This window comes from Leptidea sinapis, chromosome Z (assembly GCF_905404315.1).
Source record: "Leptidea sinapis chromosome Z, ilLepSina1.1, whole genome shotgun sequence".
NCBI lineage: Eukaryota > Metazoa > Arthropoda > Insecta > Lepidoptera > Pieridae > Leptidea > Leptidea sinapis.
This window is the reverse complement of record NC_066312.1, coordinates 7916315-7942148: the sequence shown is the minus strand read 5'-3', so window position 1 is coordinate 7942148 and position 25834 is coordinate 7916315. Positions and strand designations below refer to the sequence as shown.

General features: G+C 32.5%; 2 long non-coding RNA genes across 4 annotated transcripts in view; both read left to right on the top strand.

The window, feature by feature from the left end:
- The first annotated feature begins 3054 nt into the window (after nucleotides 1-3054).
- LOC126978312 (uncharacterized) lies at nucleotides 3055-8395 on the top strand. 2 transcript variants are annotated; one of them, XR_007732593.1, is made up of 5 exons: nucleotides 3055-3161; nucleotides 5571-5661; nucleotides 6476-6616; nucleotides 6941-7004; nucleotides 7818-8395. It is a non-coding gene; the product is annotated as an uncharacterized LOC126978312 (long non-coding RNA). The 2 variants fall into 2 exon arrangements; XR_007732592.1 differs by lacking the exon at nucleotides 3055-3161 and adding an exon at nucleotides 3546-3655.
- A 14265-nt stretch (nucleotides 8396-22660) lies between these two features.
- Nucleotides 22661-25834, top strand: part of LOC126978314 (uncharacterized) — a 29266-nt gene continuing 26092 nt past the window's right edge. For both annotated transcript variants that reach the window (XR_007732597.1, XR_007732596.1), the window contains exon 1: nucleotides 22661-22737. This is a non-coding gene — a long non-coding RNA (uncharacterized LOC126978314). The remainder of the gene's footprint in view (nucleotides 22738-25834) is intronic.

The following is a 25834-nucleotide window of genomic DNA, read 5'->3' as shown; positions in this document are numbered from 1 at the left end:
GATTTTATAGCGAGGCGTTACTCGAACGGTTAACTCAGTTGGTTAGAGCACCGGCACGGAACGCCGGAGGTCGTGGGTTCGAGTACCGCATCGTTCAAAAAATTTTGTTTTTCAAATTTTATTTGTGTATCTATATGCATAGTGTGATATTGCCTTTAAACTAAGTAGGTTTGACTATGCCGTGGTCTTCCAACGCATACATTTCTATCTTCAGCTAATGTAGGTTTGACAATGAAATAACACTGATTTTAAATTACGATTACATACCTAGTTACATTATAGAAAAAATTTTGCTATTTTATAAGATGATCTTATAGTAGGTAGGTACATTTTTAAATAAAGAAGTCAACCCTATTGTCGTCAGAAGTGTAAGGATCACGCCTGGGTGGAGGGTGCAGGGGGTGCACCATAATATATAGTTCAGACTTCAGAACACTAATAATACTAATGTGTATTGCTTTTTATCCGGCCAGAAAATCATTATTTCACTCTTTTTCGCGTTGTATTTGAGCCCGTGTGCCACCGCATAGCACCCACAAATTCTCAGAAGCCTTCGTAAAGCACCAATCGATGGGCTCAGCAGCACCATATCGTCTGCGTAGCTGATATTGTTCACGCACACTCCATCAATATGACGCCCGACGCTGGAGCTGCTGAGCTCATCGATCAGTCGGTTGACATACAGGCTGAAGAGCTTGGGAGAGGTCAGCCCCCCCTGCCTCACCCCGCATTCCAGTCCGTACTCCTCCGAGGCAGAGCCTGCCCATCTTACATAGTTCTTTTGCATATTATACCAATGCATAAATAATAGCACGATTTCCCTAGGTATAGACGTTTCATCCCTTAATTTATCCCACAGAATGTCGTACAATACAAGATCGAAAGCTTTCGATAAATCAAGGTAGCATGCGTATACTGGGGTCTTTCTACTAGTGTAATACCATACAGTCTGCTTGAGGGCCAGGATAGCACTCTCGGTGGAAAGCCCGGGCCTGAAACCGAACTGCGCGTCGTTTAGCGAGACGTATTTATCCAGATGTTTACCGAGCAGACTATCCAGCACTTTAGCGACCACTGTGGTCAGAGAGATCGGTCTATAGTTGTTCACATCTGATGCATCACCAGTTTTATTTTTGATTATTGGTACAACTATAGTGCGCATCAGATTATCAGGCAGATGCGAGTGACCTAAACACAGGGTAAACAACATAGAAAGCACTCTGGGTAAGTGTACACCCGCGTGCTGCAGGTGCTCGATGCTAAGGCTGTCGTGACCCGGGAATTTACCTCTCACCATGCCTCTGATCACCGCACACACTTCCTCTGCCGTAAAATTAACACTACGCTCACTACCATCCTCTGCATCAGGATCCTGCCGCGCTGGTTCCAGAGGAGAGTGCACCCTGAACTAGTGGGAGAACATAGTGGCAATGTCCCTAGGCTCGTGTACTCCCGCCACGCTAATGGGGAGGCCCGGCTTATAATTCATTTTATTTGTGTTTTTCCAGAACTGACCGAACTTCTTGTGTGAGTGTAAGTCGGCTATAATATCCATTTTTATTTGTTGCTGATTATTCTGACACCACTTTAATTTTGACTTAAAAGCGCGCCTTGTTTCACACATATCATTATAAAGACGGCCGGCCCCAGGCCTACCCCCATACAACCAGGCTTGAAAACAAAGCCGAGCCCTCCCATGAGCGCCGCGGACATGTCTATTCCACCCGGTAATGTATCTACCTCTACGCTTTTGGGTTCATTATAACTACATATAGCGGCCTCCGACAGTGTACAAATAATATCGTCATACATGCTATCTAATAGGATTTTATGATTTTTGTTACAACACGTATAATCTGAACAGTTTCTTAATTCTGAAGGAAAATGCCAATACGAGATGAGCAGGACGTTCAACTGATTTTAATTGATACACCCTGCCCATTATAATGCTTGAAAAAGGCAGAAACTCTGAGGAGTTGAATTGCGCTCGTCACCCTGAGACATAAGATGTTAAGTCTCATTTGTCCAGTAATTTCACTAGCTACGGCGCCCTTCAGACAGAAACACAGTATTGCTTACACATTATTGCTTTTTAGCAGAATTAGGCGTCCTAGTGGTACCCATAATCTAGCCGACATCCTGTGCAAAGGAGCCTCCACTGGTAATAAAAAATACGTTAATTAGAAACGCTGACTTTATTATTATTAATATTCCTACAAATTTATATTAATTATGCTTAATGTTAACAAATTTTACAGTATACAAAAAAATTACGTTTACCCCTTAAAATACATTTGCGTCAGTGTAAGTCTCACTAAAATTGACGATTTCAATACCAATTATTAAATCGTTTATACAGCGTTCTAAACGCTTTGTCCTTAATTGGATGTATTTCCTGAAAAACGGTCGAAACCACAATCATTTCGAAATTGAGCTAAGAACACAATAACTGGTAAAATGATAATTTGTTAACAACATTAAACAGTTACTCTTTAAATGATTGTCGTCATTTACATCCACCACCCGAGTACAAAAAGGACGAAAATGTTTCCAACGCAGATTCATATTTTAATGAGAGACGAAAATTCATTCTAATTTATTTTAAATAATCGGCAAGGGAGAGCACCTAACTTTTTTTATCGTAGCTTATACACCTAGGTCTTAACTCAGTACCGAATATATTGTGTTAGATTCTTCATGGTCTCCTGTTCATCTCCTATCATTGCAATTATGAATTTTAAGTGCACCTCTAGGATCCTGAAATCAAGCAGTAGTCTATGTTTTAGTATCACGTAGACGGATCGACCCTACAGACACAATTTTTTGATAAAAATGATAAATATACTAGTAAATTAGTATAACGTTTATTAAAAATTGATAAATAAAAATTTTGCACATTATATTATTAATAATTTTCCTATTTCAAGTGTTTTATTCGATTAGAATCACAAAAAGTAACGTAAAAGGAACCGGGTATGAGTTTCTAGTCTATGGTCTTGACGCATGCGCGATATATTTCAGCGTGGGATGTGCGGTGTCGCTTCCAGTCCTTTCAAATCCTTCGCTGTGATAACACGTTTTGTCAAAATTTATTATAACTCTGAAAATGTAATGTGTTTTTAATGTGAATTTACAACAGGCTTGGCGAGATACACCAAAAAGTGCGTATATTTAATTAAATTATATTTTTTCAGCCCGAAAACTGTTTTGCCATATTATAGTCAGTAATATTATTGTATCTGTTTTCTTTGCCACACCCTAAAATCAATACAGTCGTTCAAAATGCAGTAACATATGCGCCGGTTGACCTTATAGAAGCGCGGTTGATTAAGAATGAATAAAATACTAACAAAACAAGAATTAGTTAAAACAAATGGATATTAATATTTTTGACCATATAAATTATTTTCCTATTCTGGGCATTTTATCCAATTAGAACACGAATTGTGACGTAAGAGAAAGCAGGTATGCGTTGTTAGTCGATAAGGGCCTTGGCGCATGCGCGAAATATTTCAGGGTGGGCTGTGCGGTATCGGTCCCAGTCCTTTCAACTCTTTCGCTGTGATAACACGCTTTGTCAATAGTAATTTATTATAACTCTAAAAATGTAATGTGTTTGAAATGTGAAGTTAAGCTTGGCGAGATACACCAAAAAGTACGTATACAATTTTTTCACAATGTAACAAGTGCTGGGTTAGATTTAAAATGTACTTCAGCAATAATATTATGTCTATTATCTATGCCACACCCTAAAATCAATACAGTGACATATGCGCCGGTTGACCCTATAGACAAACATGTTTAAATAATTAATATTCTAGCAGATTAAAGATATTAACATCGAAATAGATTTGAAGATTTATGTACTTATAATCCATTTTTTCCTTTTTTTTTGTTGGGGTTAGGTATCGAATAGTGACGAAGATATTTAAATGTCGGGGGTTGCTAATCGATAGTATTGGCGCATGCGCGATAGTCTTGGCGCATGCGAGATAGTCTTGGCGCATGCGAGAAATTTTTCAGTGTGGGAAGCTCAATGTCACATCGTCCATTAAAATCTTGCATTTTGATACGTAGATAAAACGTTTTGTTAAAATTTATTTGAGAGACAGAAAAGGTTATAATATGTTTTTAATGTGAAGTTATAACAGGTTTGGCGGGATACGTCAATAAAGTGTTATATATATATAAAAAAAAAATGTTGGGTGACATCTTAAATGTAGTTCTGCAATAATATTGTATCTGTTTTCTTTGCCACGCCCTGAAATCAATACAGTCGTTCAAGTTGCAATAACATATGCACCGGTTTACCTTATGCTATTAAGCTAAATATTACGCTAAAGTATAATTAACGTTTAAATAAATTTGAAGACTTATATTTATACACTTACAGTACATTTTTCCTTTTTTATTTGTTATGTTATATTAAATGTTGGGGGGTTTCTAGACGATAGTCTAGGCGCATGCGCGATAGTCTTTGCGCATGCGAGAATAATTTCAGTGTGGGAAGTACAATGTCACATCGTCCTTCAAAGTGATTCCCTTTGATGACACGTTTTGTGTCATGTTATTACGTACTTCAAACGGCAATGTGCTTTTAATATGGATGAATTACATACTTTGCAGGGTACACCAACAGTGCCTATAAAAATTTAACTCATATCAATTGAACAAGTATAATGTAATTACATCTTGAACCTACTTCAGCAAATAATATAGTTTACTTGGTTTCTTATAATCGTATTATATCTTGAAAGTAGTTCTGCAATAATGTTGTATCTTTTTTTCTCATAGTCTCAAGGCCGCCTTATAATTGCTAAGATATAATTACAGTGCAAGTAATTTGATCCTAAAACTCCTATATATCTCAAGGAAAAATTTTCAGCATTAAGTTCTCACCAACTATATCTTCGGTCTGTCCATAATCTCTTGCTTTGTACACGTGTTCATAAAACTTCCTTTTTCAATAATTCATTTGCTGTGCAAGCTATGTTAAGTTAACCTATGAAATTCTCTTCCCTCTGAAATCAGAAAGGCTCAAACTCTCCAATCATTCAAAACAATGCTCCATAATTATTATTTATTACTGTGACAAATTCATTACTCTCAACACCACCTTCTGTTATCTTTTTAACTATAACTAATTCATTACAGGTTGCCTGGTAGAAATCGCTCTTAGCGATAAGGCCGCCTATTGCTTTTTGTAGTCTCGATTTTTGTTATGCTTATTTTGTGGTGTGCAATAAAGATATATTTCATTTCATTTCATTTCAAGTACCTATCTTGAAATCAATACAGACTCTAGGGCTGCAGTTGCACATGCGTCGTTGGGTTCGTTGTTACAGCATCAATACTTGACTGGAAATGTCTCTCTAAGCTTTAAATATTGTAAAGCTGTGGCGAAAATCTAAAGTAGTGCCGCTCTACATGCCGTTTCGTACTAAATTTACACTTTTTATAATTGAGATTTTATTAAAATATCATGTCGACAATGATTTAGATATCGACTTGGATCAATCATAGTTCATTTATAGTTATTATGTTTAATATTATAATGCTGGTTGTTCTAGGTTGGGGAGATTTTCTGAGAAGTCGGTAGTGCCTTCAATAAATAGTCGAAATGGCAATAACCTTACAGCTGGTTGCCGATTTACTTCCACAGTAAGTATTTTTTTAGGACAATAGACGATCATGTGACTATATAATATATTTATTATTTTTCTTTTTCGCTATTTCAAGCAATATATATCATATTATGTCAATTATACATTATATTAATTAATATACATTCTGGTGAAAAAACTTATTCCATGTAATATTTGTAGTGAAATAACTTTCTGGTTCTTTGAAGAAGCATAACAGAAAAGATACCGGTGAAGAACCTTATTCATTGAATGTTTGTGGTAGGAGTTTTAGCCAATCTGGTTCTTAGAAAGAACATAATAGAATACATATGGATGAAAAATCATATTCATGCAATGTAAGTGGTAGGAGTTTCTACATGTCTTGCCATTTAAAGACCCATTAAATGATGCATTCAATGGAAAAATAAATGCTTATATACCTTATTCATGCAATAAGTGTGGTAAGATCTTTAATTAATCTGGACATTGTTCAAGCCATGAATAATACATTCTGGTTAGAACCTAATTCACCTTATTCATGTAATAATATACAGCCGACTGACTTTTACATTTATCAGCTAAAGGAAATGAAATAGGCTTTTTGAAGTAAAACTTGTTACGACAGCGTTACGAACGAACGTTAGCGTTACGCGAACGGTGATATCTTGCTACGAACGTAAACTAGCTTTAAACAAACGGTGATCTTGATTTTCCCGAAATATCATTTCGTTCTTTAACAATTTCATAAATTTTGTTTATCTTTATTCGTGCGGTCTAAAGGACAATTTTTTTTCTAGGATTTTAATAATAAATAATATGTAAGTAAAAGTATTTTAATATTTGTGTTATAGCGACAAATGGATGGACGTGGAAAACGAGATGCATTGTTCCAGCGTCCATCGTTTTGCCGTTGACTGGAACAAGCTGAGTCAACACATCAAGAACTGCTCTCACAGGCACTTCTACGAATGCAAAACATCTCCATTATTCAGGTGCTGTGTGGATCTACTATTAATCAATATATAAGACTCTCTACCAAATTAACGATCAGTCTAATTTGTGATTCTATAGCCGGTCGTTTAATACGTGCTTGGAATATATTGGATTTATATTATAAATTAATCGTATCTTTCTATAATAAAGATCTGTGATTTAAGATTTAAAGTTTATTAGATGAAACCATGAGTACAGATGCAGTAATGAAATTCTTAAAAGAAATGAAATGGAGAAATAAAGTGACTCCTAACTCGGTATTTTCTTAAAAAAAAATATTTTGTTTTCGATGTTAATTCACATTTTTTTTCTGTCTCATACAGGTCTCCAATTCAAACGGCATTGAAATAGAAAGCTTTCGAGTTCGTCGGTCTTCCGAAATGGCAGGTAAACAGCAGCTGCAATGTTTATTTATTTATTACAAATCATGAATGTTTTTTTAATGAAAATAAGAGACAAGACGAGCAGGAGGTTCATCTGATGGTAATTAATACGCCCTGACTATTACAATGAAGTGCCGCTAAGGATTCTTGCAAAACCCCAATTATTCTAAATGGCACTATAACTGTGCTCGTCTCACTGAGTCATAAGATGTTAAGTCTCATTTGCCGAGTAATTTGACTAGCTACGGCGCCCTTCAGACTGACACACAGTAATGCTTACACATTACTGCTTCACGGCAGAAATAGGCGCCGTTGTGGTACCCATAATCTAGCCTCTCACTGGTAACATGTACTAAACTAAAGACATAAAACAGCAGAGGGAAAATTTTTTACTTTCTTTTTAATATTTATTAGAACAGTATATTTTTATGAATATGTTAATAATATTTGTTTGAGCCTATAAGAATTTTTGTAACTTATTTTAAATTTTAATTGGCATTGGGTATGTACCTGAACTGTGCTAAGTCAAATTTAGTTTGTATATTATATTTATGCTCACATTTTTGTTAAAGATCCTTCAATGGTACACAAATGTAAAATTTTGTAAAGTTTGTAAAATCGTCAAATAATTTTTATACAGTGTCTTTCGGAAAATATTATTCTTTTGCCCTTTATGTCATATTTATGTAATATAACTATTCAATCAGATAAAAAGGCAATATAACTTCAGTATAATTAAAAAATCTTCACGTCTATGTTATGAACAAATACAAAAAATTACTTACCAAAAATTAATATTTATTCAAATTTTGAACAGGTACCGCTGATCAAGCTGAACGCCCCAAAGATCGCAATAAATTTCGAAAGCTTTAATATCAATGTTAAGTTGGAGTTTGCTACCAACAGTGAAGAACTAACCACAGGAGTTACGACTGGCTTCTCATAAAATCGCCGAGGAATAGTCAAGACAGCGTGTTATGACGCGGATGATTTGAGGATCGTCAAATAGTCCCCCATTCGCCCTTTCATATATAATACTTTCTATACTTGATTACCAATAATTTTCATTAATAATATTATTAATTAAAATTAAATCCATCGCAGCTTGTACTTCATTCACAGGGACATCACGAGCAACATGTTTGATTTTATTGGTCCGTGTCTTTATTATTAGCATTGCAATCTTGGTTCTTCCCAATCCCATGTTTTTTTTTAAATTTATCTATTTAATTGACGGCTATCTTATTTATACTATTAAGTCATTAAATTTTGTTTATTCAGATAGGTTTCCAGTTTTTGTATCAGCATGCTATTTGACGAGGCTAGGACTTAGTATGTAAGTTTTATCAATAATTTAATTTATTTAATAACCTGAATATACAAATCATGTTGTCGCGATTTTTCGCATTTACCTGTTAAATAAAGTGTTATTTAGATGATAGTATTTTTGATATATATATCTTTTAAATTTGTTGAGAGGCCGAATCCACGTATATCTTTAATTTGTGTAAATATATATTATAAAGCATTATTTTACTTTATTTATCATATTTTTAGGTTTAATTTTTTACAATAATACTCTAAGTTTCTCATTTCGAATTTTTCATTTCTTTTAATAATTGGTTACAAAGTGTCTTAAAACACAGATAGTTAAAATGATGTTTATTTTTAGGGACTTTTATATGAAGAATAAATTGTAAGCATATCTAAATACTTTACACTATTTATGTACTATATTTTTTATTATTTTTAAACCAATTGGCGCCTTAAATTATCTTAAAATATCATTGGAATTTACGTTGTTTTAGTAATTTTAAATTTAAATTCAATAGTTGTTAAATATTTAGTAATTATATTAAGTATTCCATATTTGTAGTAATCAATAAAGCAATTATAAAATATTGGAAAATAGAATTGAATTATTTTATTCTAAAGCAAATAGTATATAGGCGAGAAATTAGTTAATATTGAATACTGCCTTAAGATTAGTATAACATAAGCTCTATTCGACACGTAATTTGTGCTAATTGTGTTCCGTTTGTCAGATTATTGAAAAAAGAATCTTCCTAAATAAGAATCCCTAAACATTTGAATGAGCTTGCCTCATTTAATTGTTTGAGATTAATACAGGTTAATTGAAACAGCTTACTATCAACCTGTTTAGGATTCCCATTCTAGTGTGAGTACTGCTTGATTTCAAGGACAAAATATTTATTCATCATCTTACTAGTTCTAACTGGATTTTTCTAGTGACTATCATTATAACTGAAATCAAATAAAACTCACATTAGAAGTTGGTGTTATAAGCTGTTTTGATAAGAGCTGCTGGTATATCCTGGCAAACGGAGTACCAAACGCATCGGAGGAAGTGAAACCTTTGAAGGAAGTTTTCATATCACGACCTATAATCAGTTTTATCTATTTGATTTTTTTTAATGGCTACTTACAAATGGTTTTTTGGATTGGAAAAATGAACCGAAACGATAGCTAGACGCCTTTGTCCATTTCGCGATGGAGTGCGCATGGAGTGAGATTCTATTCCAGTAAGATCTTATCGTTCCGTCGAACTTACTAATCGGAGACATTTAAGACGTTATGTCAATACAATCCATTAAGTTATTTGTAATAGTTATGTATGCAACTGTTGTGTAATAAGGAGTATTAAAACACGAATGTGGGGTGATAATAGTATCACATGAGTGTTTTGATACCTAATTATCAATAGTTGCATACAAGACTTTATCTACACCCATAATATGAATCCTCTATAAAAGATTCCGAAACAGTTAGCTTACTGCTAACATTAAAAAAGCCAGTCTTAGTAACCATTACATCATTCAAACGAGTGTTGTAATTTTGTACTGTATTTCATTACATCACTCGTTTGGATGATGTAATGATTATTAGGACATTGGGTGTTTTAATGTTGGCAATAAGCTAACTGTTTTAGAATCTTTAATAGAGGGTTTAAAGCATGGGTGTAAATAAAGGTAATTAACATATATCAAATATATACCTCAAACATTTTAATTGTAAGCAATCTTTGACAAGTTCATAATTTGTATACCTCAGTAAAGCTTATGTAAAAAGAGCAATAAAACCACAGCGGCCTCGATATAAGTAATGTTTACATGTGGATTCGGACTACCTCAATATTATGATTCTAATTATATTATCACTAGAAAAGATGTTTAAGTTGCGATTTAATAGCAACTCTTGAAATCCTATAAATTCATTGTCGAAATAAAAATGTGTTCACATGATGCCTATAAAAGAAATATATAATACATTTAAAATTGAATATTTATATAGAACTGTTCAATTTATTATCTCCTTGCGAAATGCGTTGTTAGTTGAGACTTTTAAGGATGATAGTGTTGCATTTTCTTTAACTTAATAATAATTTGAACTCATTGAAATACATATATTTATGTTTATTCTTTCAAAATTCTTATTATTAGTAAATATGAAATTTTCAGACAATTCGTTATTTTTAGACTTTGATAACTCTGATTATGTGATGCATATCAGTAGAATTCTTGTTCATATGTAATAACTATATTCGTTCCCATTAGTGGTGTCTGGTCGATAATATATGTATAATTCTACTGATACGCTTCAAAAAAAAAATTATTATAATTAGTTTAGAAAGCAACATAAAATTTTAATAACATCAGTCTTTTAAAATATAAATTCGTTAAAACACAAAGAAGTATTGTTAAATAATTTTTGATATGCAATGGGTTTCTTTTTTATTCTATTTCATTTATTTTTTTATGCAGATCATATTTTACGATAACGGATATCTAGCAAAGATACTCTAGGATTTTATGAACAGCATAAATTCTAGTTGATTTAAGCGATCGCTGTAATAATTAGGAGTAATTGAATTTGATTTCATATCTTTTTAGTATTAGTATTTATTTAAATATTATTAAGCGTATTCAATATTAATAACATGCTTTTTTTGCTATTTAAGGATATTAATTTGGAAGTTACCACCACTAAGTTAATCACTATAACACAAATACAACTTTGTATTTGAATTTGAATTATTTAAAAGGCTCTTTAAGAATATTTTCTACTTCTAGCTAATATTTATTTTATTTTTTGACACAATATCATTTATTGGCACTACTGCATATTATTTTCATGATTCAATTATTACTTATTAATCAAAAATTAATATGACATTATCGAACAAACACCTTATAACTTTTCGAATCAGCATACATCTAGAGTATAGAATACAGCTAATTTTCCTTACGAAATTTTGCAAAATTGTACTGAACTGTTTGGTTAAAAAAACACATAAATAAACTAAGTGGAATAACGGATTTGTTTCAGCAGTTTAGCATTACTTTTTTGATGATCGTTGCAAAATAAAATTGACGGTATATTGTTACATATTGTGGTTTTTAAAACTTTTTGTCATTATTTGATAGTTGTCTTGTAATTAATTTTAGTTATTATTAGATTTATTTAAACGATGAAAATCTAGATTTCTTTATATTTAAATTTGCTTTTTCAATGCATATATATTATTATACGATAATAAATATTATATAGCCTCGTTATAATCAAGGTTGTTGAATAATTGAAATAATTAAAAAATAAATAAAAATATACAAAAAAAAATAAAAAATTATAAAAGTAAACAAAAAAATATATATTTATATTTGCTAAACTCTGTTCAAGTACAAATATTATTATAATATTAGTCAAATGGTACATTTACAACTACACTACCTACATTTGAAATAGTAAATGTAGCGTTTCATATAAAGCTTGATTAATACCTTCGTATAAGTATATTTTGATATTTCTTATACTTTATCCTAATTATAAGTCTTATTCTTTTATTCTTTCCTCGATTTTAACAGCTGTATCAAATTATATCTTTCATTATCAACCGCAAGACGTCCACTGCTGGATAAACGCCTCTCCCAAAGATTTCCACGACGATCGGTCCTACGCTGCCCTCATCAAACGTATTCCGGCAATCTTGACCAGATCGTCGGTTCATGTTGTGGAGGGCCTACCAACACTGCATCTTCTGGTACGTGGTCGCCATTCGAGGAATTTACTGCCACTACGGACATCTGTCCTTCTATGTGCCCTGCTTACTGCCACTTCAGCTTCGCAATCATTTGGGCTATGTCAGTGACTTTGGTTCTCCTACGGATCTCCTCATTTCTGATTCGATCTCGCCCTCTAAGCGACCATGAGCTTTTTTATCCCATAGTGAGCAACCACGTCATCACTGGCAACACACTGGTTGAAAACCAAAAAGAAATGATATATTTATAAGCGTTTTTTGCTATAACCATTCTAAATCTATCTCAATCTCTCTTATCTCGTATCCCTCAATAACTTTTTTCTTCTCTTTGGTCAAAAAAACCTATAAGTTATTTTATAATTTATGATTGATTTATTTTATAATTATACCTTTATTTTTCAACCCCGAGAAAATGTAATTTTTAATGTAAATATTATTTATATATCCAACGATTATTGTAATTTATTATGTAATGTATTAAATTTAGGTAGTGTGGTTTGTTCAATATGCCAAAAATGATATTATTATCTCAATAAAGGGTCGTTAAAGGGCACCCCTAAAATTAATATTCTTATGCATTTATTATATCAAGTACTTAAGAGATTTTTTATATAATATTTGCACGATCCTAGCCTTTTAGTATTCAACGTTTTAAGGTTATAAAATAAGGTTTTATAGTAAAATAATTAGTACAATTGTAAAATAAGGTTTTCTAAGATAATAAAAAAAATAAAAAAAAAATAAAAAAAGGAAAAGCAAATAAAATAGTTACTTTTATATTAGAGGAGAAGTATCTTTCAATATATTATTTCTAGTATGATATTTTTTATGAATTAATTGAATTTAACCAAAATAAGCACTTAACTGATTCAGATGTTTTGTAAACCTTGATATGTTTAGTTCTTAAATTGTGCCTTTCTTTGAAAAAAAAATAATTAATTTTTTTCAGATTAGTTCTAAATAGTATCGTAATAATAAATAAACTGCGGAAAACCTTTCGTTGCAAAAATTTTGGGGTTTACTGTATCTGCAATAAAACATTTCAATGTTTTTGTTGCAATGCAGTAATGGATTGCATGAAGCATTCGTATTGATTAAATATAAACATTAATTGCACGTATACTTTTTATGAAATACTTTGCCAGAATCAAAAGTTCTTTTAATGAGTATGAGCTGTATATATTTATTCTGCAAAGGCTCTGGAGTCATCTGTGTATTTTAAAATGAGTTTTATTATCTCTACTTATATAAAGTTTATTCAATAATCATCTATGATTCAAATTATACATTATTGACAATTTGACGTTTATTAATACAGCTCATATGATCTATAATCTAGATTTGAAAATATTCAAATTATACATCGAAACGCACAATTTAATCGACATTTTCATCATTTTATATTTCATAAACATTTTATACACGCTGTAGTTAGTTCAAAATTTCTAGTTAATAGTACAATATGTATAAGTACCTAGCTCTAGAACAGATATTATAAGGTAATAATAATCGGCATTCATCGCGGCTAATCTTTAATAGTTTAATTATCTCTGGTTAGGCTTAGGTATGAAGCTAATGATTGGTCATCGTCGCGGTTTCTTTTTGAAGTAAAAACTTATTTAGCATCGTTGCGATTTGAAAGTCGATGAAACGAAAAAGCAACAGTAAATAGACACAGACACATAAATTCATAAGATTTCACGTGGGATAGGAATAATTTTACAGTGTTTTGGTACCAGGCGATCATAGTCGAAGAAGAGATTGTCTTATGTATGACGCGAGTATACCTTAATATATTCTGACGTTATGCGCACGACGTATTACTACATAACTACATACTAGGAGAACATAAATATGCTAACAGTGATAGTAATGTCTTTCATAGCGGTTGAAATCATGTGTCATTCCAGCAATATGTACCAGCACTTCATATGCAGTTCATGCACAATGCAGGTTTCACTTCTGACATGTGCACTTTGTACGCACGCAATTTTTTTTTATCTTATTAGTTTCGTTTATCAGATATACATGTGAGGCGAGGTAATCTAGATGCACTGTTGCCAATATTAATTAATCGTATTAGCTTAAGTTAGGTTTAGGTGTTTGACTAGACACATGGGATTCACCGCGGCTTGATTTATATCTTACCAGTTTAGATAATTAGGTGTAAATGCTAGGCGCGGTGATCTAGATACACTTCAGCTTATTATCTCATTAGATTAAGTAAGGTTTAAGTGTTAAGTGAGGTTATCTAGATGCACTGCGACTAAAGTTCATATAACTTATTAGCTAAGCTAGTTTTAATTTTGTGTAAATATTAGGTGACAGGATCTAGATGTATCGCCGCTAATGTTTATCTTTTTTATGGTATAGGAGGATAAACGATTATATTTCCATATAAGACACCTAGTTCTCTGGGAAACTAATTTGTTAAAATTTAAACTTAGACCATTCCATTAGACTTTTTTAATTTTACATTTTATGTAAGTAGTAATTTTCTTTCCCTACTGATGACATTTATTGATTCAATTTGTCTGACTTTTTCACATTTAAAATAATTTTCCTTTTGTGAGTTGTATAATCATCAAACGAAAGACGTACACTGCTAGAGAAAGGCCACCCCAAAAGATCTCCACGAGGATTGCCCTGCGCTGCCAAAATCCAACCTATTCCGGCGATCTTGACCAGATCGTCGGTCCATCTTGTTTGAGGGCTACCAACACTGCCTCTTCCAGTATGTGGTCGCCATTCGATGACATTACTATCCCACCTGCCATCTGTTCTTCGAACTATGTTTCGTGTCCACTACTTTTTCAACATGTGAGCTTGTAATTTATTACTATGTCTTGTCATTGTAAGGGTAGTCATCGGACCCTTACTACTACAGTAGTATACTAGTCAAACTACTGTCATAGTAACAGACCAATAACTACCTGTCTTAGTACTTGATTGAGTACAATAATTTTTATCATCCTATACCATAATTTTTATTAATATGTAGAAAAAAGGTGCCCCAGTTTTTTTAAAGGTAACATCGACAGTTAAACTTTATGAGATTTGTTGACTAAATCACCTCTCTGTCCTTTTACAACCATACCGATGAAGACCACATTAGCAAATTATGCGTTATTTTTGTAGATAAAATGATCCATTTTTGGAGCAATAAATAAAACATAAAAAAACTAAAAAAATACTTTAAAAATTAAAAAAAAGTTAGTTTTAATTTATGTAGCTAGCGGCCAGTCAATGGTCCGTATTTTTCCATTGGCTAAGTTAGACTTAAGTCAGTTGTAGGAAATACAAAAAAAGAGAAAAAATATGCGAAAATCTCCAAAAAAAAATTATTAGTTAAGGGTTATGTAGCTCTCAGCCAAACCACAGTCCATATTTTTTCGTTGGCAAAGTATATGAATTTGATGAAATATAATAAAATTAAATAATTGCGCCGTAGCTAGTGCAATTACTGGGCAAATGAGACTTAAAACCTTATGTCTCATGGTGAAGAGCACAATAATTATTGTAGTGCCACTCAGAATTTTTGGTTTTTCAAGAATCCTAAGCGGCCCTGCATTGTAATGGACAGGGCGTTTCAATTACCATCAGCTCAGCTTCCTGCTCGTCTCGTCCCTTATTGTCATAAAAAAATGTAAAACGATACAATTGTCAAGTCAAAAATATATTATGTAGTTCACTGCTTAAATCTCATGAAAAAAATTTTTACTTTTTAGTTACGTACTCATAAATTTAAAATCTGATTTAGATGTTAGTGGAACAACTTTAATTTAAAATCAAATAAATTAATTCATTTTTACTATGCATTCACTGATATGTTTAATCAAATCAAATGAGTTCACTTATCTAACTTAGGTCAAAAAATGACACTTCTCAATGTGAATAGTATATTACGCACCTAGGAAAAAGAGTAGGTCATTCTTACCCGCGGAATGTTGACAATCGCTGGTGGCAATGTCCTACTTATCTCACGTTGTGCGTATACTTTTTCCCACTTGGATGAAAAGCTCGGTCTCTGGTACCCGGGACAAAAGCCGACTTGCCGGGAGAATCGGCCACTTTTGTCCGTCGTACCAGGGACTAAAGACAGCTTTTACTCAAGGTCGGAATTTTTTTTACTATGTAATACCACTTCGGAAAAGGTCTTTGTGAAGAGACGCAATAAAATACTAAAACATATTAATATATTTTAAAGTTCATTAAATTGATGTTTGTGCCCATCCATACGAACTTGTTAATCAAAAGAATATGGCTATATAAGCTAACAGCTTCATATTAATAGTAGTACTTATATTATTATGAATTTTACTAATAGCTAGTTTATATCATTTTTAAAACTCTCGACAATATCTAAAGGTAAACTAATGATTACCATATTGTGAATATATAAATTATTTTTACATCCACAATTTATTTCCGTCAGTTATGTGTAGTCCTCTTTACTTCATATTTATTTGTTTACTAGCTGACCCGACAGACGTTGTTTTGTATATAATAAATAAAATAATGTTTTTATATGAATTTGTCAATAATATATCATAACATCAAAAATTACTCGTCAAACGGTGCAGCAATAAATTCTCTCATAGAAATTATGTATGGACACATCAAAGGAAAAACAAATTCGTTGTTTTTATTTAATTTAGCAGCATTTTCCTATTTAATCACCTTTTAAACCTTCTGTGGACTTCCACAAATAATTCAAGACCAAAATTAGCCAAATCGGTCCAGCCGTTCTCGAGTTTTAGCGAGACTAACGAACAGCAATTCATTTTTATATATATATAGAAATTAAGTCGCCTAATTCTTAAATGCAATAAACAGTTTTGTGTCATCATAACGGCGGTGGTAAGTTGCGAATGTGTAAATTTAATTGTCGTTTCAATTACGGTACTAAAATACTAAGTTTCAACTAAAAAAGGAATAAACAATGTTCTGAAATACTCTGCAATTGTTGCTTGACAAACACAATCCTATACTACATTATTTATAAATAATATTTACTGTAAATTAAAATGCAGAATTCCTTTAAAAAAAAAAACATGCTTATTTCAATATAACTTTTGTCACGAACAGGCCTCTCATATGATCAGTGACTGGAATATTATGCGATTGAATTTCTGTTTCTTATATTTTCTTACATGGCCTTTCTTAATTATAACGATATCAAATTCCACCTATTAAAATATAAAGTATTACCACCACCGTCATAAATAAAAAAAAATGTTTTTGTTAATCAACTGCAAATGTTTAAAGTTGTCAGCGAGCAACTATGAAGTCTTTCATAGACTAAAATTAAATTATGTCTTTTTTGTTATTTGTAACTTTTGAAGTGAAAACTACTGCATTTGGACCATTTTTGGGGTGAGAAAAATTTGTTATAAAACCACACATGAAACATTTTATAGAAGATATACGAGATATTCAAAATTCTTCTGTTGTTTTTATTTGTTAGTTATAATAAAGTATTATTTCTGAATATTATATTGACTATAACAGAATTGAGGAACATTGTTGAAAGCAATTTAATTTCTTAAAATTAAAAAAGTAATAATATTCATCTATGTAAATCAGTGCAATAAATGAAAATTTAATTACTATATCAACAATACGTACATAAATAAAATTTCACAGAAGAAATAATTCTTAAAGTATGTCTTTCCTACGTAAAAGTAATGTGTTTATTTGTGTATCTAAGTAGTTTTCACTTCTAACGAGCAGTCGACGACTATTATTAAATGAAATTAAGTATTTACTAAAAACTTTAGATCTTTTTCAATGTATAATTTTCTTTGCATGTATCATAAAATATCTCGTAAAAATACTATTATTAAATTACCGGCTCTGAATAATCATGTTATTTTATCTCAATTATAATTTCAACACCCTGTATGTGATCTTTTAATTATTTAGCCCCCACCCCTTAAAAGTAGTGTCTTAAAACGATGTGCTGTGTTCGCCTGGCAGAGTTTTATTTTGAGCTGTTTAAGTATCGAGTGAAAATCTGGTGAGAGGAATTCTGTTACTATTGTGAAAAAGTATTGTCTTGGAATGTTTAAAGAAGGTGCATTGTCGGATGGCTATGTGAACAACATCTACTTCTGATCTGCGTAACATATTGTAAATGTACACACCTCATTGCTCGAGGAATATATACTCTGCGCAAAAAAAAAAACTTTTGCACTTCCAATTTGAATGCGATGATTTTTTTATGAAAATAAGGGACGAGACGAGCAGGACGTTGAGCTGATGGGTAATTGATACGTCGTGCCCATTAAAATGCAGTGCCGCTCGAAAGACCCAACAATTCTGAGCGGCTCTACAATAGCGCTTGTCACCTTGAGACATAAGATGTTAAGTTTCATTTTCCCAGTAATTTCACTAGCTACGGTGCCCTTCAGACCGAAACACATTAATGTTTACACATTACTGCTTCACGGCAGAAATAGGCGCCTTTGTGGTACCCATAAGGGTAAATGTATACACTTCTATAATAAAGTCCCAGCCACTGTTCAGGCATTATCTATAAATAAATTTAAATGTTTTATAAAAAAATGGCTCTGTCGTAAATCCTATTACTCCACTGCTGAATATCTAAATGATCGGACAGCCTGGGACTAGATTATGATTATTTTATAGCGATAGAAATGACTGTACAATATTGTATATTGTTATTGAAAAGAGCGCAAAAAAAAGAATGGTGGGAGATTTTCTTGCGCCGCTTTTTCTCTCTCAGAGTGTCATTTGTTTCCGAAGCGGTAGTAGTATCTAGTAGTTATTAGAAAGTACATCCAAAAGAATTCTAAAGGAATCAATTTTGAGAAAATTAATGCCTTTTATGCCTTTTCATAATCTAGCCGGCATCCTGTGCAAAGGAGCCTCCCATTGGATTGTTTTAAAGTTTACTTTCCACTGTGATTTTTTTTACAATTCTCCTGGCTTGCTTTACTGTGTCACTTATATTCCATTCTTTTAACGACTTTACACGGCTGTCTCACTTTGGTTTAAATATTTTCTAAAATGCAATTAACAAGATACGTGCAATCGTGTGGTACGAGCACTGCTAGCACTTGCAGTTATGTACCCCTAGTGTCATATCGATAACATAATGTAAAATAACAATTAAGTTTTGACTGTACGGATACAAAAACATAATAAATATTATGTGTATTTCTAATTTAACAAATGTAATTTCAAGAATCAGATTTCCAAGTTTGAGTAAAATCGACTAAAGAAGAAGGTATTTGTATTTGTTGACGGTGTTTCAAAATCGACATGAGAATCAGTGCAAAAAAGATGTATGCTAACAATAATACTTCATGTGATTCAGTATCGGAGTATTTAAATTCAATCGGTGAATAGTTTATAAGTGCCTGGTATAAAGAGAGAGAGGTAACCAACCTACTTATATTTCACGTAGCATAATTGTAGCATGTGTAGACAATAGTCGTAGTAGATGTAGTAGCAAAAGTACTAGGATCGCATAAGGTGTCAAGAGTTATCATGTAATCATAATTTGTATTGTATTTCTAGTTAGAAGCGTTGTTTTGTTTTGATTACATAGAGTTATGACTGCGATAATGTGGGATGAAGGGGGCGTGGATCTCACAGACGACGTAACATCTGAATATGGTAATATATAACATATTGACCGACAAAGATAAGGATGATTTATAGAGTTTTGTTCAATAACTTGCCACACATTAAGTTATTAATATATTTATTGAAATTGGCTCACTGTCAGTGTAAGTGTAGATTAAAATATAGACTTAAAATATTACACTAAGGATTGGTCTTCGCTGCGCTCCAACTAGATACTTCTTCGTCCATTATTAGGACAGGCGAAGGGTTCAAGTCCATACAGCCGTAATTATTACTTAATAATAAAATGTCAAAGGCATCTTCGCAAGATTTTTACAAAATTGTTCTTTCTAAAAACGTAAAATAGCACGAGGAATAAATCATTTTAATGATTTCTACTTCGTTAGGCCAAAGAAGTATAACTTCTTACGTGCATACATAAGTACACACACATACACTTTTTTTCTATATAAAGATGCTAACATAATTGACATCTTCGGCAACTTTAAGCTAAATAAAGTTTACGTTGTTCACCGGAATCGTCACAAATAAAAAAAAACGTACGCGTGTAAGACTTAGTCTTAGATTTATAGAGCGTACTTAGACTTTGCTTAGTCTTTCCTCACGTAAAACTTAGCTGAGTGTAAGTTTAGCATAATCTTTAATTTCGTTTTTATAATCGTTTAACAGCTGAAATTATGCTGCGCTTAAGCTAAGACAGCCCAATGCAAAAGTCAAGTTCGCGGTTTATCATTTATCACACACAGCAAAATTTTACTTAAGTAAAGTCTGAGCAAAGTCTTAGTACGTTCTATAGATCTTGGTTAGTATGTTGGGCTGAGATAACTATACGTGTGGGAGGCTCCATTGCACAGGATGCCGGCTAGATTATGGGTATCACAACTGCGCCTATTTCCGCCGTGAAGCAGTAATGTGTAAGCATTACTGTGTTTCGGTCTGAAGGGCGCCGTAGCTAGTGAAATTACTGGGCAAATGAGACTTAACATCTCATGTCTCAAGGTGACGAGCGCAGTTGTAGTGCCATTCAGAATTACTGAGGTTTTTCAAGAATCCGGAGCGGCACTGCATTGTAATGGGCAGGGCGTATCAATTACCATCAGCTGAACGTCCTGCTCGTATTGTCCCTTATTTTCTATTTTCATAAAAGAAAAACTATCCGTCAGATCATCGCTCTTCGTCAGCACCGATAATATCGCCAAGTATTGAAATCTAGTTTCTTGGAAAGTAGGAAAAAATATTTGTTTAAATAATTTTATTTACAAGATCATATTTTAATATTAGTGGGGCAATTGGGTGAGACATACCCGATGTAAATGAAAACCAGCCTCTAGACATCTGCAATACCAGAGGAGATACGTTGAAGGGCATGTGGGATTATATTCATAACATTTACGCGATATGACCGGTATGAAGGCCAATAATATAAATATCTATTTATATAGGTGTTTTTATATCGCGCAGTATATAAATTCAGCTAATGCATGCTGTTCTAATGAATTATGTGGTGAAGACCGAAAAAACAATAATTAATTTAACCACCCACGTTGAGAATGTAAATTCCCTTAAATTATATTTATTCACTTAAGCCACTTAGCTATTATATATTCCAAGTAACTATCAATAACTACTAAGGTGATAGAACTTTGAAAAAACGCCTACCGTATTAATTATTAAACATGAGGACATCCGACTAGAAACCAGTAAAAGAGAATTTAAAACTAAACTTAAGAAATATTTATTGTCAACACTGCCCTAAAATTAGATTTTTTATTATATTTTTATCAATATTTGTTAATTACACTTGTATAAAATCAATGTTCTTATAAGATATATATTTATGACAAGAGACTTGATCCTGCAGACAAACTGTCCAAACAGTTTGGGGGACTATGTTAACTTAAGATTCATTCTGAAAATGATTAATAGTATAAATAATTATATCTAATATAATATGATACGCGGCGGTCCTACCACGTCTCAATCACAACAACATATTTTAACCATATTGTGTTCTTAGGCTGATGTCATTGTTCATTAACGGCCTTACAAATAAAATTGGCATAAAATTATACCTTAGCATAAACCAAGAATATGTAAAATGTTTTCAAATAGACATTTTGTCTATGGTTGACTTATTTTGACGTATCACGTTTCCCGCGTTTATTTACATGGCTGATTGACATTTGGAAAACTTTAGAACAAATAACAGAACTTAAAACAAATAACTATTCAATTCAATCCCATCCTCGTCGCCCATTGTTATATCTTGAAATAATACCACATAATTTCGTAGATATTATTTATTTATTGCACAACACACGCTTTACTTGCTAGAGACGGCTAGTCTCTGGCCAAGGGAGCACAGACTATACATAACATAAATCATAGACATGACAGTTTTGACAAGAATTCTACAAGTTTTGTATCAAACAAGTTTTTGACATGTTTCTTGGTGTAAACGAGGGGTTATGATGACAGTGTTGTCAGCGATATAGTCAAAAATTTGCATATTCTTGGTTTGTTCTCAGATATACCTTTATATCAAGCTTATTTTTAAGGCCTTAAATGTTTTATTTTGCTTGCCCTGTTTGTTTTTGGAACAAATTTCAGAAATTGAAGTTTTGCTCTTTTCCTATTGTCAGGCTGATATTTGATGCCTTTCGTTTTGTATTCGTAGTATTATTTCAAGTCTCATATATCAGTTGTTATTTTATCATTGTGGGACGTTGAATCCAAATTAGTCATTTCCAAAAACAAATACTTATCACGTAAAAGCGTATCATTGAAAAAGAAAACATTTGTCTCTCATATCATTCAAACTATTTTAATTTTTTATTTGTAATCAGATTAAACGTGTCGAGTATTTTACTTCATTGTAATCACGAATGGTAACGTAATATAAACCAGATGTACATTACTGGTTAGTACTGGTATTGGCACATGCGCGAAATGTTTCAGCGTGAGATAGCCCCACCTTTCAGTCCTTCAAAATCTTTCGCTTTGATAACACGTTTTGTCAAAAGTGGTTACCAGCCTGAGAAAGCAATTTGCGGATGTAGAAAGAGTGCGTATAAAAAATTCATTAATTGTTTTAATATTGTTTCTATTTTGTCATAATGTGTCCGGTTTATCATTATTTTGCAATTATGATTGAGTTTTAAGTGTTTTTGTACAATATCATTGTTACACCTTGAAATCAATACAGTCATTCGAGGCGCATTTGCACATGCGCCGGTGGGTTCCAAGAATAATACGTTAGATTAAAATATAGCATATTTGTAGCATACAATACTAATCCAATTATTTTAGTTTTAAATTTCTTTTGCATGTTTGTATTCTTGCTATTATAATCCTATTTGATGTGGCGAGTGATTTCATTGTGGGTGGACGTTGGTAGTCGGTACGTGCTTTAGCGCATGCGCGAAATATTTCAGTGTAAGATGGCCGCCTTTTAGACTTTCAAAATCTTTCGGTTAAGCCTGTACAGGCAGTGTTTTTTTTATATGGAGTATAAATATGATTTTATTAGTTTTATTAAATTTATCAAGTGTTTTGACCTTCGTTAATTTATACATATAGATGGAGCCGCTTGCTGCTAGACAACTGATGAAAACAGGGTAGGTTTATTACTTTAGTGTGCGTTACAAGCTACGTCTTACACTCGCGATTTGTATGTCACGTTGTGTTAGTGTGCGTGCATTGCTCAAAATAGAAGTTAACTGTCAACGTAAACTTTTTTCGACGTTTTGTCACACACACACACACACACACACACACACACACACACACACACTGACCTGTATAAATACCACTGGACAGGCTGTTCCATATGTTTGACAACAATTTTGTGCCTATTTGAAGCGCCACACGCGAGCGTCCAGAGAACTAATCTTGACGTAGAATACAAATGGCTGCAAGAGAAGCGTATAGTACTCTGAAATATAACTGCATTTTGAATCAATTTCGTTCGTTTTCCATGTTATTTATACTTCAGGTATCAACGTAATGAAATAAACAATTTCATATCGATGTTTGTTTGGTTTAGGTTGTCATCACTAGTTTTAGTACCGCAGACTCGCTACATGACCAGCAGCGCCAAAATGGCAAATATCAAACAAGCAAAAAAGCACTTTGACATCCGCCATTCCAGTGTTTTAAAGTAGAGGTCTGAGGGTCTACCATCAACTTTTAATAAGCGATGCGATTCCGATGCTGTTCAGTTTAGGTAGGTACCTACTGCATCACTATAGGTACAACTGAATCACTAAAATTCGTACCGTGAAGTGCCTTTTACTGAATGGCGTTTGGATCGCTTATGAAGAATGAACAAAATAAAATTGTCTGAGGTTTGCGGTGTGAGAATGAGATGACGCTCTACAGTCGTTGCATAAGTTTATCTCTCTTATTCGAACCATATGCGTTGCGTTTCGAAACCTAAAATGATATGATTTTAGCGGTTTTTTTGGGTAGAAAATACTAAAATAACAATTTAAAATTGCGCTTATTAACGTTAAATTTAGCCATTAAGCCCTGTTTTGTACTTACTCAATAATAGTAACAAAAATATAAATAGTTCTTTAAATTACAAATTAAATGATTGCTTAGGTGTTTTCGTAAAAATAACGAGTTATGAACTTATGAACGAACCTCCATTGATGTTTGATTTGAAAGGACCACAGAGTACATTTTTCTTAATTCGTTCTCGCGTACAGGCTACAGCCCAGGCCCTTACTGCCTCGTCTTTGGTATTTTAATTTTTTGTATTTATTTTCAGTATTTTATTTTACAAAAAAGTCTAATAAAGTATTGTCATCTCATCGTTCATCAATCAAATTTTCCTTTTCTGTAAATTTTTATATATTTTTTAAAAGTTATTAACAATACGATTCACTTTCCCCTAAGGAAGTAGCAACTTTTTTCGAATTGCTCACTTTGACAGATAAGCTATCCAGTTTAGGTTGAAATATTACCTTATGGTACGAATGAATGAACGAACTTAATCAGTTTGCGATTCAATTGATATCATTTTTGACATTCAATGGACATCATTGCGATTTAATCAGTTGATTTGACGTCAAATTAAATAGCTCTAATCACGTTGTGGTACGAAATAGCAAAGCAGTTCATTTTAGGTTCTCAATTGAATCGCAATAAGAGTTCATGGTAGGCCCCCAGTGCACACAATGCTGTCACGTTCTATCTTGACGAGAAAAATGATCTAAGATTTTGAAATATATTGTATTTTTTTTGTCAAAGTGTATTCAGTTGATTATTAAATATGACTGAGCTGTAAGTGTACTTGATCAGTATCATTCCTACATCCTGAAATACAAATTAATTCAGCCGCTCAAGTTTTTGCACATGAACGGTTGGGCTCTATAAATACATAACAATACGTTTTAATTATTATTGCATATACATTGTAGCATATCGTTCAAGCTATTTTCGGTTAAAAAAACTGAAAATAGTCTTTTCATCGCGTGCGCTAAGAAACGTATGGATTACTAGCTGACCCGGTAAACGTCGTTTTGCCATTTAAATTATTTTAGAGCAATATGTTTATAAATTATAGACTATATGTTATTCTGGTGTGTAAGCTTATATTATTGCAATATTATTGCACAGTTTCATCAAAATCCATTCAGTAGTGTTTGCGTTAAAGAAGTCAAACATACATCCAGACATACAAACTTTCACATTTATCATATTAATAGGATATAATAAAATAATTAACTAGAACATGTAATACGTTTAATAAGTGTTCTTTTATTTTAAAAATTATATTGAAATGTCGCTACTGCGAGTCAGTCCTGTGTGTAACGCGGGCGAAGTCGCGGGGTCTCAGCTAGTATTATATAAATTTAATTTAATTTTCTAACAGTCTAACAAGTATTTCGACACATATGGAAGTTCAGCAATAATCCAAAGTGGTAAAATGTCCCCCCCCCCCCCAGTTACTTCTAAAATAAGAGAATGATAATACAAAATAAGGATATAATATACATTACTATATATATCCACCAAAAATTGGTCTGAAAGAGATACAGTAAGTTCTTATTAGTAATTATAAATGATGAGGGCTCATTTGCACTGTCTGATTTTGAACAAAGATGTTTTGCCTTTTCCATTGAAATAATTTAATATAATTTTCCTTTCTATAT